Source organism: Corylus avellana, chromosome ca5 (genome assembly GCF_901000735.1).
Source record: "Corylus avellana chromosome ca5, CavTom2PMs-1.0".
NCBI classification, from domain to species: Eukaryota; Viridiplantae; Streptophyta; class Magnoliopsida; order Fagales; family Betulaceae; genus Corylus; species Corylus avellana.
This window is the reverse complement of record NC_081545.1, coordinates 3,127,227-3,132,907: the sequence shown is the minus strand read 5'-3', so window position 1 is coordinate 3,132,907 and position 5,681 is coordinate 3,127,227. Positions and strand designations below refer to the sequence as shown.

At 35.2% G+C, this 5,681-nt stretch overlaps 1 pseudogene; it reads left to right on the top strand.

The window, feature by feature from the left end:
- Positions 1-2,318: 2,318 nt before the first annotated feature.
- Positions 2,319-5,681, top strand: part of LOC132181548 (cellulose synthase-like protein H1) — a 4,590-nt pseudogene continuing 1,227 nt past the window's right edge.

Sequence of the window (5,681 nt, the reverse complement as noted above, 5' to 3'; positions counted from 1 at the left end):
TTGAAGTATTAATAAAATTTCAGTCTTTCAGCATTATGAAGGACCATTAAGTCAATTTCTCAATAGCGCGCATGGTATTGAAGTTCAATTCAATTCTAGAAGTCTCTCTTGTATCACTTCAAAAATGATGTGACTTTTAAAATCACAATTTGATGAAAATTCAATAATGATCAATCACAAACTCAATAGTAAATTTAAGAGCCACATCATTTTTGGAGGGATACAAGAGAGACTTGTAACATTACTATTCTACCCAATCTCAATCAACTAGTACATCCAAATCCAAATCCAAATCATATGTCCTAACCAAATTATCTATCAAAGATAAACAATAGTAGTAGTCTTCATCATCACCCTGTCGTTGAACTCTCAGTGGACTCCTTCTTAGGCATGACTTCTTCCACAGATATGGCCGTAACCTTACGATTATGATCAGTGTGATTATGATGGTATTTTAGTTTAGACTTTGCTTGTCTGCGGCTTCAAACATCATCAATTAAGTCGGTTGGGTCATGGGTGTGACAGCTAGGGTTAAGCTAGCTCGATCGGTCCGGTTTTGTATTGAATACAAAATAAAACCAGCCGATTGGCAAAGGAATCCTAACCTAAAAAGAAACAAGGATTTAAGCCACGAGTTAACATATAAAATATGGGAAAATCCACTTTACCTCCCTGAAGTTTCAAGGGTTTTTCAATTAATTTGAACTTCAAAGTTTAAAAAGTGGCAATGTACCCTCCTAATGTTTCAAAAATTTTCAATTTAAATCTTCCGTTACAATTTCCGTTAAATTGGACAGAAATTTTTTTTTAAAAAGCCTGAGGGTAGTTATGTAATTTTAGAGATTTCCATCCAATTTAACGGAAATTATTAACGGAAGGTTTAAATTGAAATTTTTTGAAACATTGGGAGGGTACATTGCCACTTTTTAAACTTTGGGGTTCAAATTGAAAAACTCCTGAAACTTCAGGGGGGTAAAGTGAATTTTTCCCTATAAAATAATACGTGAGAATTGTTTAAGATATATATATGGTTAATCACAATAGTCCAACCAAGACGTATATAACTCATGATTAATATCTTTCAAGTGCCGCCAAGAAACAAAGTTACAAAAAATAAAGTCAAAAGAATCATGTATTCGTGTTTTACCTCTTCATGGCATTGCATAACATATAACTTTCAATGGTCCTCGAGGGGTAACTTAATCGGTTGGGAACTATCTCCCATGAAGCATGAGTTATTAGTTCGAATTCTCCTTCTCATTTTTCTATGAGGATATGTCAAAAAATAAAAAATAACATATAACCCCAAGAATTTTTGTTTTATTATTAAAAAAAAAATAAATAAAACTCCAAAATAAAAGGGAATAAAATATAACTAGCATCCATTTCATATCTTTTTGCATAAAAAAAAATCCTAAAGCTTCACCTCTTCATGGCATTGCATAACGTACTCCAACGGTTTACGAGGGGAAATTTAATTGGCCGGGGACTACTCCTCATAAAGCGGAGATCATTAGTTCGGATTCTTCTTTCCATTTTCCTCTTTTTATTGTGACGACGTGTAAAAAAAAAAAAAAAAAAAAGATTTGTATTTTTTTTATTTATTTTTTTTTAAAAAAAAAAAAACATAAAAATCCAATGTAAAAGGGGATAAAAAAAATAACTAGCATCCATTTCATATCTTTTTGCATAAAAAATCCTAAAGCTTCAAATGGTCATAACTTCACACTCGGTTGTATGATCAGATCGAGCCAATTAATTTTTTTATTTTATATAAATTTTGGGGATCTACGCAATGGAAAATTATCAAAAAATAAAAAAATGTGTATTTTAGTTAAATTCTAACTAATATTTGTTGAGTCAGATGTAAATCCTAGAATAAGGTTTCAAATAACAATAGTATATATATATATATATATATATATATATACTTGAATTTTATTATTTAAATATATAAAAGGCCCTATTTAAATTTGTAGTCTTAGGCCTCAAACTCTATTGAGTCGGCTCTTGTTACTCTTGACATCCATTTCAGACTCGCTTACACAACGTGTTTTAAGTGATTTTTTATGTTAGCGACTTTAAAAACCAAAAAGATACTTAATTAGAATATGTCACATAAGCTAATATAAAATAAACATGACAAATTGGTATGAAGATCATCCATGAGAGCTATGGGACCAATCCTGGCAGAACATACGTGTATGTGAGTGGGACTGTATCCAGGACACCACCTCAGCTGCTTAACAACCTAGTCCAATATAAATTAACGAGCTCAGTCCTTGGAGCACATAAACCATTATCTTCCTGTCTACTCCATGGCCAACCCCAACTCTCAGCTCCCTTTATATGAAAGAATCCAGCGCAAAAACACCGTACAAAGAGCCTTTGATGTCATAATCTTGTTCCTTCGATCTCCTTTCTCTCCTTGTTTATCGCCTTCTCTTCCTCAACGACCATGGCCTCACTTGGCTCCTTGCCTTCCTATGCGAGTCATCCTTCACCTTCACTTGGTTCCAAATTAAAGCATCAACAACAAATGGAGTCCTGTAGAATACAAACCGAACCCCTGACCACCTCATGTGACGGTATATGATCGAAAACTTGTGCTGTGATGTTTTTGACATGATTGTTTGATAACTTTGAATTATGATTTTTCTTGATAGGGTAACTGAGCTTCCCTCAGTGGACATGTTTGTGACAACTGCAGATCCTGTGCTAGAACCTCCTATTATTACCATAAACACCATGCTCTCTTTGTTGGCAGTTGATTACCCAGCACACAAGCTTGCTTGCTATGTTTCCGATGATGCTTGTTCTCCCTTGACCTTCTACTGCCTTACAGAAGCCTTAAAATTTGCCCGGCTCTAGGTTCCATTCTGTAAGAAGTACAATATTCAAGTCAGAACTCCTTTTAAATACTTTTCCAATGACTCTCTATCCTTCGCTGATAGCTCTATTTGGGAGTTCCATCAAGAATGGCAGAGTGTGAAGGTGATTTGTATATCTTGGAGACATTTTTTTACTATATATATTTTGATGACCTATGATGAGAAATGGCTGCCACTTATGCACAAACTTGTTTGTCTTCATATCTTGCAGGATGAGTATGAGCTAGCTGCTTTGCCATAAAATTGAGGATGCCGCCCAAAAGTCGAGGCCATGTGATTTTACTGGGGAATTTGCAGAATTCTCAAATGTAGAACGCAAAAACCATCCAACTATTATCAAGGTAAACTCCAGATTGATTAGCTGGGACCTGCACAAGTTAAAAAAATAATCCTAAACCTTTGGGAAATGAGGAAGTCTTCCAGATGGGTTATAAGCAATTTCCAAAAGGGCTCATTTAGATAATCTTATTTTAGGTTATGTGGGAGAACAGGGAGGGTCTTCCAGATGGGGTGCCACATTTGGTCTATATAGCTAGAGAGAAGCAGCATAAGCATCCACATAATTACAAAGCGGGTGCCATGAATGTCCTCGTAAGATTTTTTTTTTTTAATGTTGAGTTTGGCTTGCCTCTATCAAAAAAAATTACCAAAGATCTCCTGTAAAAAAAATAAATAAATAAACAATAGAGATCATGGGATGATTGGAGGAGAACTCCAGATATTTTTTCACTAGTACTAAATTAAGGCAATCTCCATCATCCATGGTTTATTTTTTTCAACAAGAGACAAACCAAACTCATTTATGCCAAATTAGTTAATAAGATTAAATGTTTTTAGTTGTTTACAAAATTACACAACAATTCTTATGTGGACGAGAGTCTCTGGATTGATGACAAATGCTCCCTATATGCTTAACGTAGACTGCGATATGTTTGTCAACAACCCAAAAGTTGTTCTTTATGCAATGTGCCTACTATTAGAATCCAATGATGAAAAGAAATTTGCATTTGCTCAATTCCCACAAGTGTTCTATGATGGATTAAAGGATGACCCCTACGGCAATCAAATGGTGGTTCAATATAAGGTGTGTCAAATTTAAATCTTTACTTTGTAATAAGTCTTCTCTTTTACCACACAAGTGTGTGACTAAGGAAAAATTGAAGAATTTCACTCACTAATTGGTCAATTACTTTATTGTATTTTGCATATATATGTACATCATGCATGGAATATTTGGAATTCAGGACCGTTATATGGAGGAACATGATGTTTTCATAGGCGAAAAGTTATTTATGGCCTTTCTCCATATCATGCTCTAGAATAAATTAATGGTAAGCAATAAGTAAACTTTGATATTTTTAATTATAACGGTGTCATTCTCCTCACATGTTATAACTTTCTATCTCAACTAATTTTTAGTGGCAACACTTGAAATTTTGTATTCCAAAGACAACAATACATTAATGGGATTTTTCCTTTTTTGTTGACTCGTATTGTTCTTTTTTATTTGATAGGAAAATTTGTTGAGGATACACTTCTAGAATTTGGGAGTTTAAAGGAACTGATTAAATAAGCCATTCAAGCTTTGAAAGGGAAGACAAATCCATCTGAAGGTCTTTGGGCCTCTATTCAGGCAGCATACCAAATTGCTAGCTGCAAGTATGAATATGGTACGGGCTGGGGTACAAAGGTTAGTGTCCACATTGTGAATCTAGAAAATATATTATCACGTCATTTCAAATTTTAGAAACGTGATACCATGTACACCATTATATCCAACAAAACAAAATCTAAACCATAAAATGGTTTCTCTACAACTCGTTGGCATGTGCTAGCATGTGATTGAAGAGTGTTAAAAGCAAATTTAGTGATTCGCGTGGCTCTAATTACATGTTAATATGTGTCAGCAAGTTGTAAAAGAATTATAAGTATAAGTGCAGAAAGTTGTAAAAGGGTTCTCTCTCATGTTTGTGGTCGTCTCATTTTAGTTAGGCTGGAGATATGGATCAATGACAGAGGACGTCTTAACTGGGCTAACGATCCATACAAGAGGTTGGAAGTCTATCTATTATAAGTCGAACCCACCGGCATTTTTTAGGGTGTGCACCCTCAGGTGGGCCTTCCGTAATGACCCAATAAAAGAGGTGGGCCACTGGCCTGCTTGAAATTCTATTCAGCAAGAATTGTCCCATATTTGCCACCCTCTTCGGGAAGCTCCAACTCAGGCAATGCTTGGTCTATTTGTGGATCTTCTTGTGGAGCCTACGCTCTATCCCTGAGCTATGCTATGCGGCACTTCCAGCGTATTGTATCATCACCAACACCTTCTTCTTGCCCAAGGTGAGGATAATGATTTGATCACCAAACTCACTCATCTGAAAAAAATAAAATAATAATAATAAAATCTTGATTTGTTGACTACATGTGTATTTGTAGGTTGAAGAACCAGTCTTCTATGTACTAGTTGTTCTCTTTGTCATTTATAACTTATACACTATCCGAGTACCTACGAATTGGCCAATCAGTCCGATTTTGGTGGAATAACCAAAAAATGACGAGAATTATCAGCATGACTGCATGTTTCTTCGGATTTTTGAGTGTCATACTCAAGCTCTTAAGAATATCAGAGACAACCTTTGAAGTGACAAAAAAAGACCAATCTACTGATGCTTCCAAGGATGATAATGCTGGTAGGTTCACCTTCGACGAGTCCCCATTTTTTGTGCTAGGCACAACCATTTTGCTGCTACACTTAACTGCACTAGCTATGATCTTGTTCAAGTTGCAACC